Raw genomic sequence first — 12,226 nt, 5'->3', positions numbered from 1 at the left:
TGTTGGTCAGAGTGCAGGTGGCCCTGTGGCTCCATGCCACGTGGGCCATACCCAGGACTTTGCTCTCCAATTGCATTTTCAGGGAGCGGCCACCTGCCTCCTGCTCCCACGCCACCCACACAGACAGTGACAGAGCAGAACCAGGGCTGCAGCACAGGCGGTTGCTCAGCCTCCTCCACCCTGTCAGCACCCAGGAGCTCAGCACACAGCACACTGATTACGTCTATTTTCTACCTCAGCTTTTTAAAATGCTGTACTATTAACACCTACCGAAATAATTCCTCTCTGCGTCAGTGAGCTGGCTGCACCTAAACAGAAGCACTAACAGGGGCTGTGGCGTTTCTGCTGCATTTCCAACACCCTGCAGCGTGTGTGTGTGTGTGTGTGTGTGTGTGTGTGTGTGTGTGTGTGTGCACGTGTGTGCGTGTGCCTATGTGTACAAACATTCAGTCACACACACATGTGCATACTTTTCTTCTAATTCACCATGAAAATTAAATGATACAGTAGACATACAGTGCCTAAAACAGAGCTGCTATCTTTTTAAAAATGAGGCATTTTGCAAGATTTTTCAAGCCAGAGTCTCCTTGAACTTTCTGGATGTCTTTTTCCCACTTGGTGCCCCAGGAGGCCTTATCTTTTGACCTGATCTTTGTTCTGTGGCTCCACTGGGTTTGGCCAATGGGGGGCACTAGTAGAGCAAGGAAGAACAATAGGAGAGGGGTCATAGTACAAAGGAGACTGGAAGCATGCAGTGAATGTTTAAATTTTTAAAATACTGATTAGAGTAAAAGATACATTGCCAAGAACAATGGGACATGTGTGCCAAACAGCGAGGGAATATTTTGAATATCTTGAGGGGGTTAATGGCAATGTGCCTCCTACATTTTTAATTTAAACATTTTGATAACCTGTCACTGATCAACAATTTTCATTTCTGTCAAATAAAGACATCATGATGAGTCCTCATCCACCCTATTTACTAGATCTGGCACTGTATGACTTCTGGCTCTTCCCTAAAGTCAAAATGACCACGGAAAGTGAATGTTTTGAGTTGATTCAGGGCATCAAGGCAGCCATGACAGTGCAAGCAAGACACAAAAGAGGACTTGCAGAAGTGCTTCAGAAAGTGGCAAGAATGATGCGATAAGTGTATTCAAAGCAAGCAGGGGTTATTGGGGGAAGGATCATTGGCCGTATTTCTTTTATTGTAATAATTAAAAATAATTTAATATTCTCTGTATTTTTTTATCATACTAAATATTAATTTCACTGGCTATTGGCCCACCAAGCCCTGGCTAGCAGCAGCCTTCCTCTCCACACAGCCTGGCCTTCACTCTCCAGCCTCTCTTTGGGGGTGGATGCTTCTGTGTGTTCCAGGAATTCTACTTCCTCACCCTGCCTTTTAGACCTTGATGTGGTTGGCCTGGGCTGTTTACCTTTAATGATCGGTTTGCACATCCTTCCCCCTTGATACTGACCCTTGTAAGATTTTCTCTTCAGAAAGTCATGTGTTTCTTGAAAATACAAGAGGAGGATCTTTCTGATTTGTCCTTGCATAGGAATCAGGCTGCTCCACCCAGTTCCTGTCTACCTGGGGACCTTCCTGAGCAAAAGAAGCTAAGGTCTCACTGGCCTGCTTTCTTATGGCAGTGTGTCTAAGTGTGGCACAAGTTTTTATACTTGCTATCTTGGATGTCATCTTCATATTCCTCAAGGGACACAACACACTATCTCATCTTTACTAATAAGACTACTGAGGCTTAGAGGGAAACCTCCCCAAAGTCACCCAGCTGGTGGAGCGGGTCTGATTTGAAGTCTAAACATTGCGGTTCTTACAGTGAGGACTCTGTCTAAATTGTATCAGAATCATCTGAGAGCTTGCAGTGCGGATTCCTGGCCCCATTCATGGATAGGTGCAACCAAGACTAGAAGCTGGAAAGTGAGAACCTGCGGCAACTTGTTCTGTTCTCTCTCCCTGGGATGCTTGTCCTTCCTCCCTGCCATGGAAAACTTCCTTCCCCTTTCAATCTCAGGTTTTGAGGAAGCCTTCCTGACCTGCCTGACTTGGAAAATTCCACATTTCGTACTCTGCATAAACTTCCTTCACAGCCCAAACCTGATATTTATTCGTATAGTTACTTGCTAACATAACCCTCCACAGTAGACTACTAGTTCCATGAGGGCCAGTCCTGTGCCTACTTTTACACACAGTTGTTTCTCCAAGGTACGGTTCCATTCCTGTACATTGTTGATCTTTTATTTAAGAGCTTGATCCAAATGGCCCCTGAGGTCACATTCAGCTTTTTGATTCTGAGTACTATTTACCTTCAGGAACAAGGAATAAATTCTGTTTGATGCCTCTTAAGAAATGACATTCAGATCAACAAGTAGCTCAGAAAGTCGTTTTTCTGACATATCATTCATTGACAGATGATCCCAGGGCCCTCGGCAGCTGCTCTTCACTGAGCTAGATGATGAGCCATCTGAAAGCAGGGAACACCCTTGCTGTGTGCCCCAAGGTATCCCCAGAGCCCAGTTCAGGGATCGGGGCACTGCAGATAGATGCTAGATCAACGTCTTCTTCATGGATGAGTTGAAATAGGCCAACATGAAGGAAGTGAAGCCTCTCTCTACTCCTTTCTCCTCAGGAATGCTTTTAGGATTCACTGAAGCAAGATCTGAAATAATGTAACCTTCTGGCTAGTGACATTACAGAGAAAGTGATCAGCAATGAAGAATGTACCGGGTGGCAATATCCAAAATCAGATGGCTTCAGGGAGGAAAACACAATCCATGGAATGAAGGGACAAAAGTGCAAAAAGCATCATACTTTGAAAGCCATAGTAACCAATAGCTTCAACTAAAGAAAAGCGTCTAATTGCACAAAAATGCAAACCTGCCGTCTTTTTGGCTATATGCATATAATGATACCATGAATACTATCATGTAAAGCTTACTGTCTCTCCTTCTGTTCATAGATGTGTGTGTTAATACAGATGCATTTCTAACCCACTTAGGGGACTTTTGCATCAAAGTATGAATTTGTGTGACAGTGTGGCTAGATCATAAAGCACACTGCAGCTGGGCAACCCACAGAAAATTCACTATAACTGATAATCCTTGGTAGCTAACAGTGACTTTACTCTGGCAAATTCAGTATACCAAATTATCACTACATACTGAGACATTTTGGTTTTAGGAATTTCTAACTGATGCCTTATGGAAGCACCTAGTGGTCCTTTCTCTCTCAGATAAGCATAGCTACTTTATTTACTTCACTACAGCCAATAGTACTGATGGTTTCCTAAGTCTGGTGGTATAGTAAGTTTGGACTAGTGTCCTCCCATAATTTCTCTCTACACAGAATCTAAGATTGTGACCTTATTAAGAATAAAGATCTTAGCAAATATAATTAGTTGAGAATCTCCTTATAAAAATAAGAGACCACATACAAGCATACACAGGAAAGGGTGAGGGAAAGCTGAGGGCAGAGACAGGAAGGAGTCAAGAACTCCAAGGACTTATAGAAGATAGGAAGAGGTTGGGGTGGATTCTTGCTTAGAAACTTCGGAGGGTGCATGATCTTGATGAGATCTTGATATTGGACTTTGGCCTTCAGAGTGGCAACAGAATACACTTCTGTTGTGATACATGGCTAGATTTGTTATGACTGCCCTAGAAATCGGAGTCATTGGAGGCTTTATGGGGTTCTGCCACTATGGTGACAGTCATCCTCATAGTTACTCCTGATTACCCCAGACTCAGTTTTTGTCATCTTGTTCAGTTTCCCTCAACTGCCTTCGTACTCTCTGTGACCTTACCCTGCCTGCACACACACGGATAGGGTGGACTATCACAGCATCAGCTTCGGGAGCAGCCACTGAGCTGAGAGGCTGTATGATTAATGAACCCTGGCAGTGAGGGGTAGTGAGCCTTGTGGATGGAGAGGAGGACACTTCAATCCAGAGAATGAGAATGGAAGCAGAGTGGATAAAGACCCCTCCTTTTTCCCTTCATTCAGCTGCTTGGAGGCACATTTTGCAAGCCTTCCAGAGAAATCCAGGTTCCCAGTGGTGATACCTACTTGGTAGCACCTCGTGTTTCCGCCCTCTCCTTAGGCCTCGTTTGCTCTCGGGTTTGTGTCTCCCAAATGCAGCTTTGACATTTAGCCCTTGCTAGAGGCTCTTTATGCACTTCTTGGAAGAACCAGTAGGAACACTTGAGCAAATTAATTAATGTCTCTGTGGCCTCAGTTTCCTCCTCTGTAGGATGGGAAAATTAACACTTTCTGACTCATATATTTGTTGTGAGAAATTACGTAAGTCAAAATTGATAAAAGACTTGAAAAGTGCCAGGCACACATAAGTGATAAATACAGTTAATGTTATAAACAGATTTTAGTTTTGAAACCAAACATTAATGAGAATTCTCCATTAAATTCTCATCTATTAGAACAATCTGATGATTATGTAAATGCTGTAACTTAGAGACTATGAAAAAATTTAAAAAAGAGAATATGGGAAATTTACTAGTGGAAAAGGATCTGAGAGTATATTGTTTTGCAAGGTCTCCATTCATAAACCTTTCTTTAAAAAAATCCTGATTACCATAACAGAGATATTTTCCAAGCAGTACTGGGGATTGAACCCAGGTACTTCACATTGAGCTACATTCCCAGATCCACTTTTTGGGGAGTGGGGAACAAGGTCTCATTAAGTCATTCTATTGCCCAAGCTGGGCTCAAACTTGTAATTCTCCAGTCTTGGCTTCCAGAGTGCTGGGATCATTGGTGTGCACCACCACACCCAGCTCTCTACTGACTTTTTGGTGAAGTCAGATGGGTAGTTGGTTTAATTCAGTGAGTAAATGCTTTATGATATATCAAAAGCTGTCATCTGCATGGTTGCATGCTGGACATCATGCTATGGTCGCTCTGTTCTTTATCACATTTAATCATCAGGACAACCATTTGAGATGGGATACATACATTTTAGAATTAAGAAAAGTGTCACAGAAAAAATTCAGTAATTGTCCAGGGTCACACAGCCAGCTACTGGAGCACCTGGGGTTTGAACCTAAGAACTTTAACTTCAAAGTCACCATCTCCTCCCTCCCTATCGTACAAGGCAGCCTGAGTTTAGCTCCAAAACTATATACTTATGAAGACGTAAAGTTCAGAAGGAGTAGATACACATGCTCATTTCCCTATAGAAACAATCTATTTTCCCTCATTACATAAACACCCTACAGGTGACACTGCATAGTTCTGAAAGGAGGTGTCCCATACTCTGTCATTCCTCTGCCCAGAGTCACATACACACAGACACACACACACACACACACACACACACACACACACACACCCAGAGGCAATAGGCCCACAAGACATCATAGGGTGGTTTACAGGAAGTCCATTGTTTTCACCTGCAGTATTTAAATCACACCTCTGCAGAAGAGAGAGCAGTCTGGAGGGTGAGGCTCCATGCACACAGAGCAAGTCCATAGCTCTGTTCACTTGGGAGGTCCAAGCCTTCCATAAACACTGCCATCCCAGCAGCAGAAGGTCCTAGCTCCCTGACAGTGTGACTCCCTGGGTAGTCCTCTGTTTGCCCTTTGGCACAGGCACAACCCTCTCCTGGCTGTGAATGGCAAGCTAAGATGTGTGTGGTGTTCTCCACAGGGAAGGGCAAAACTTTCCTGAACAAGACCTGACATTTTCCATAGCTAATCAGAAAGGAACCAAGCACTGTAATGTTAGTAAATCCCTTAAAGCTCCCAGGATAAAGGATGTTATATAAGCATTAATTATTATTGCAGTTAGAAAGAAGAGCTAGCGCAGCAGGTATTTTTAGGGGCTGGAATGGAAGGCTTTGAGCCAGGGTGACTACAATGCCATTGCTGGCTTCCTTTCTGTGCAGACTTGTTTCTGTGCTTTGAGTCAACTTGCAGGCCACCTGTCAAACTGATGAATAGGGTAAGGACAAAAATATTTCCTCCGTAAAATGTATTCTTAAAATGATTTCATGCTCATTAAAAGTGGGGTGTAACATGATGGAGACCACTACAAAGTGGCTCTGAGTAGGATTTAATATTAACCAATTGGCTGTGTTTACTTGGGAGTTGTTGGAAGCTTAGGCACCTTGTCTGAAGATGGGCAGTAGACTCATAGTAAGTAAACCTCTGTGAGTCACTGGTCACCCTGAGGCCTGTATTGGCCTGTGAAACTGTGATACCCCAAAGAACAAGATAAGGCCACAGCTGAGGACGTCTGGCTCCAACCCCAATTAACTACAAGGAGACTGCAGCGGCAGGCTCCACACTCCTACAATAAATACCAACCTAAGGATTAGGTAGTTCTCCTGACTTACATAACTTACTGCTTGGGAAAATTCTCCCAAGGTCCTGCTAGATTCCCGCATTTTCTTGAGTATCCTCTTTTGTTTGAAAACCAAATGAATACGGGCTGCCCAGAGAAGTCTTTGTCTAAATCCAGAGAATATCGAAGTTGTAAGAGAGTTAGACCCTCCTGGAGCCCTGAAATCATTTCAGTTGTCTCATTTATTTAAGCCATCACCGTCCACTCGCTTAGGAGATTGTGGGCCTGATCGGCCCGCAATAACTAAGCGTTATTTAACCTGATAGTAACATATTAAACCTCAAGTGTTAGGGAGAATCCAGAATCTACTCTGAAATAGAAAAATACCTTAAATGGCTTGGACACTAAAGTGTTACTAATTTCTAAAATGAGTTTATTGGATTGTTTACAAATAATGCTTTTGCCACTTTAATTAGAGTTGTGTGAACACTATATCTGGATCAGGAAAAACTGTAATCTCTTTAATGATGTGTATTTTTGTAATGCAGGAATATTTTCATTAAAGTAAAAACACATTAAACCTTGCTGAGAATCTTGGAGAAATCACCAAACCTTTCTAAGGTTCAGTTTTCTTGTTTGTTCAACAAAGGGATTGAATTAAACGAGAGGTCCTTTCTAACTCTTAACAATCACTAATTCTATATTTAAAATATATTCCTGAAAAATACATAGTTTATTAGTGTTGACAAAGTTGAAACCTTGAAGTCCGTGTTAAATTATTGGTTATGGAAGAGAATCAGCCACTGAGAAAGACAAGGAGCTGTCCTCTGAGGTCTGCCCCGGGCTCTTCCCTAGGGCTTATGATTCAGTACTTTGAGTCACCTAAAAATACTAGGCTCATTCTCTCTTTGTGGCCTGCATCCAGCTTCCCATAGCACAGAACATGCTTGGTGTACTCCTTGCCTTCTCCCCACCTCACTCCAATTCTCCTGCAGACTTCAGCTTGCAAGACAGCTCCCCTCAGTGTCCTTGCCTGACCTTCCTAGGAATCCTTGTTCCAAGTGTCCATATTAGACCACTTCCTAAGCTTTACTGTGTTTGTGTCTTGTTTTCTAGAAGCTTCCTCTAGAGTGTAGGGTCCCTGGAGGTAGAAATGTTATGCTGTTACCCTTAAAGCCCATCTGTAGCAGAGTAACTGGCTCCTGATAGATGCTTTCTAGCCACTGTTGCTGTTAGAGAAGAATGCTAAACTCTGAGCAGTTGGGGAATACCCGCGTGGTTCAGTAGCAACACGTGACCTCTGAGAAACACCGTGACACTCATGGCTGTTATTGGTTCTTCTGCATGTTCACTGTATTTGTGAGCTGCTCTACAAATGACAATGGTCAGCCCACCCACCAGAGATTTGGGCATCATGCTATGGCCCGCCAAGAAGCAGGCAGCTTTCACTTTTCTGGGATGGAGAAGCAGGTACATTTTGCACAGTCTGCCCAGGGCCTGGAGTCATGGGAATCCTTCTGTTACCTTTGTAGGACCAAATACTCTGCTGAAAATGGAATGCAAGGGTTAGTAACACCAGAATTGAGCTCTTATTGCCCAACATAGTCATAAGGAATCATTCGTTGGATGCTTTTTTCTAATGGAGTATCCATTAGAGTATTTTCTAATGGAGTATCCTGGAGCAAGCTGTGCTGAGGCTGGGACACTTCATAAGATGTGCTAAAGGAGCATTTGTTGTCCTATGGCAAATCTAACACAGAGCTCCCCAGAACCCCATAAAGGCTAAAACAGCCTCAGATCCAAACTCTGAGGACAGAGTCTCATCTACAAATGTTGACTCTAAATCCTTAAAAGACCCATTCACAGAAGGCCAGAGGCAATATCTGAAGAGAATGTGTTGTCTTATTAGTAAACTCTGAGAATATTAACCAATGTTTCATTTATCTTATTTGCATAATTGCTGACTGATTTTAGCAAAGGTTATTTATTCTCTGAATGTAACTTGTTTAATTTATAAAATGTGGGTAGTACTACTTATCCTGAGGGGTCACAGGGAGAATGACTCTACTTCCATTTATTTCTTATTGCTAGTTTGCTATCCAACTGCTAAATTCCAACTGGCCCCAGGAAGGCAATTTGATAGAAAAGATCTAGGATTATCTTTTCTTTTTTCTTTTCTTTTCTTTTCTTTTCTTTTCTTTTCTTTTCTTTTCTTTTCTTTTCTTTTCTTTTCTTTTCTTTTCTTTCCTTTCCTTTCTTTTCCTTTCCCTTTTTCTTTTCTTTTTCTTCCTTCTTTCCTTCCTTCCTTCCTTCCTTCCTTCCTTCCTTCCTTCCTTCCTTCCTTCCTTTCCCTCCCTTTGGCCTGGGTGGAGAAAGGAAGGAAGTGAAAATATACTTATATTTTAAAGCCCAGGAAATCTTTAAATCAAGTTTGTACAACTTCTCTCCCTCCATAATGGATTACAGGAGTAGGAAAGAAATTATTTGGGCTTTGTGTCAAATCCCTGCTCTTCAATAATATTTGATGTCTTAAGCAAGTAAACAATCTGAGCCTCCTCAGTTGTAAAAATTGAGGCAACAACCCTCAGTTCTCAAGATTATTATGCAGGTTAAGGGACTGCTGTGTCTGAAGTGTTGTGGCACTGGCTGGAGGCAGGACCTGCCGGGCAGCTGAAAGGCATCCTCTGCAGTTCTGGCCTTCCACCATCCTGCCTCCTGCAATAACCTTCACTGCTCATCCTGTGAACCTGGAAAGCTGTCAATCTCCTGCCTGCTAGAACTGTTGGAAACCAACTCCAGTGCGCAGATACGGTAATGTGGGAAGAGGCAGGTTCTGGAATCAGCCAGAATTGCCTTTGGCAGCAGGATTTCTTTGAACTCTAAGTCCATGCTCACCTAGTTGTAAAGCAGTGAGAATTCCAGTGTCTAATGCATAGAACTTTGTGAGTATGAAATGAGAAAATGCATATGAAAGTTCTGAGCTGGGTAAGAAGCAGTAAATAAATGATTTCTATGGACAACATTGGGCTCAAATGCGCTCTTCTCTCTGGAGATTTTCCTGATGGCCCCAAATATAATTGCTCTCTGAGCTGTCATAACACATCATTGAGTGCCTTTTTTCAGTATGAAATTGTTTTGCTGCCATGTGTTAAAATTAGTAGCGTATGTGAAACTCCCAAAGACTGCTTACTTCAGCCATGAGCTCCTCACAATCAATGGGAGTGCTTGAAATGGCTCAAACTCCACTGTTGAAATGAGCTGAAATGATGAATTAACACAGAAAACTCCTTTCACAAAATGTGATAACAAGGAAGCAAGGTGTTCTGTCTCCCAAACAACACCTAAACCAGCAAGAAGCAAACCATGTTTAACAGTCACCCTGACATGGGCAGCCAGGAAATTGGCTGACCGTGAGAAGAAGAGATTGAATCATCTAAGTAAAAATTCCGCTCATCAGAGAAATCACTGAGAAAAATATGCATGTGCTGGAATAAAATGACTGAATCCATTCCCAGAGTTAATAATATTAAACAAGTTGTTAGGGGAGCATTAAAATGGATGAATTTCCCAGGTTTGCCAGCAAAAGGAATCAAGATCACTCAACTGCTGACAAATGGTTCAACCTTTCAGATCCAATGTTGTTTACCTTCATCCAACTGAAGGCAAAGCACTTTATATATTGTGTATGCAAAATAAATATTCATTGCTGGATCACTCACACTAATTTTGATGGATTCCAATGTGTAGTTACATATGCAGGCAAGCATCCCACTGACACACTTCAGTGTGGGGAGAAGAGGATGAAAGACCTTTACAGATTTCCACTCACACTCACCCTCACCCTCCTCATCTATGAAATTTTATCTACTCTGTACTGTCCACAGCACTGATGTACAAAGGCCTCTCTTTGAGAGACCCTGTGGGAGAGAACTTGGGTTTGAGGGTCCAGACAATGGGTCTGGATATGGAAGTATTTTTCTAGGAAGCCCAGTGCACTTCAGCACCTGCTGCAGGTCAGAGCCAAATTAGGATGATGAGCCCAGAGATGCAGAGCTTCACCTGCATAGTTTCCACTCCTGAGAGTCAAGGGTCCATTTGTAAGTGACAGTGACAACACACTTGGGGAAACCACACTTGGTATCTTCAGCTTGCCTGGAAGGTGCAGCAGGTCTTGGAGTTGGTGGAGATGGCTCTAATTCTTATGCTCTTGGCCATCCTCAGATGTCTGTCAGACAACTGCCCAACTCCAAGGGCTGCCCTCTCAGCGAATGTGGGCAACTTGCCTCAGCATTCAAGTTGGGGAGGAATCTGTGTAGCTCCTCAGTTGTTGACATGAGGTAGCTGTGTTTTTAACATGGTGAAGAATTTAGACAACTTTGAAAAGTTGATGAAAATGACAGTCTTTCTCTGTAAATGTGGCTTTCAGCATACATTTTTCAGGGAATTTATGGACACCATGAATCCAGCCATGAGCCAGGGGTCCCTGTGCTGAAGTAGTCTTTCCTAATACTTTATGACTATGAAGTGATGTCAAGAGGGGTAATATACAAGGGCACTGGCTTCTGCCCTCAAAGACACCAGCTTTAAATTCAACATTCCAGAGGGCATCAGGTTAAAATAAAAGAAACCTGATCTCCTAAGTTTTAATTCGCACAAGTTATAAAAAATTTATCAAATAATTTCACATTATTAGCCCTAAGCTCCTTTCTATATATTTCTAAATAAAATTTAAATTTCCTAATGAATCAAAGTTTCTACTTGCATTATGACTTTAAAGTAATTTCCCTAGGAACAAAATATTTTGATCTCAGATTGTGAATATACACAACATAATACATCTTAATAAAAACTAATGTTCACCTGTGAAACCTCCTTGGCAAAATTTAGCTTAAGGACGCACCCTGATGTCACCATTGTTTCAGGTTGTCAGGAAGACAAACTTAAGGACTGACCACTAAACAGAAGCATTGTATGGACACACTCACAAATTCCCTTTTCAAGTCTGGCTTGGGGAAGCAGGGTGACCGCACACACTGAAGGCTGAGTTGGGGGATCCCAAAGTTTGAGCACAACCTGGGTGACTTAGTAACTTATAGAGACCTCATTTTAAAAAAGAAAAGAAAGAAAAGAAACAGAAGAGAAAAGGAAGTGAACAGGAGAAGGGGATGTGGATGTAGTTCAGTCCAAAGGGCCTGGGTTCAATCCCTAGTACCACCACCAAAAACAAAAAACAAAACAAAAAAAAGCCTAGTGAAGTGAAGCATCTTAAGGCTTGCTCCAACATGTTGACTAGCACAGGAAATCTCGAAAGAGGGGAAGAATGTTAAGGTAATGTCACAATCATAAGGTAACAAAAATCCCCATTTGGAGTGAGAAGCACTGGATGTCTTAACACTTTCCAAATCCCCTATATTTTTTCTGCTTAAAATCTTTCAGTCTTTCATTTCCGTATTTCCCTTGAACAAGCCATCATCTGACCCATTGTTCTTCCTGGGCATTCTTCCCTTTCTTTCTCCCATCTTTGGGGAGGGCGTGTCAGAGTAAGAAAGAGAAGTATCTTCCTGTTTTCGTACCTGAAATCATTAGGTGAAGTTCATTGAGCCAAGGTATTGAGTTCCCAAATGGCCCTTTTATATTGCAGCTGTTTCTGGAATGGTTCACATTTTAGTGTGATAACTCAATATAATATGAAGCAAAGCCTCTTGGTTCAGTTTCTCCCATGAGATGGCACTGAGGAAGCAAACCAAAGACAAGATGAGAAGGATAGACTTGTTTTTGATTTGCATCAGGAAAAGGGAGAGCCCTTAAGCAATTAAGGACAGGTATTCAGGCTGGTGGGCCTGGGATGTGGGGCGTGGAGGGGACCCTAGAACAGGACAGAGGAAACTGCGCAGGAGAAACTGCCTC

The sequence above is a fragment of the Chinchilla lanigera genome, unplaced genomic scaffold, assembly GCF_000276665.1.
Source record: "Chinchilla lanigera isolate Chin_1 unplaced genomic scaffold, ChiLan1.0 scaffold00061, whole genome shotgun sequence".
Classification (NCBI taxonomy): Eukaryota; Metazoa; Chordata; class Mammalia; order Rodentia; family Chinchillidae; genus Chinchilla; species Chinchilla lanigera.
This window is presented reverse-complemented; position numbering follows the sequence as displayed.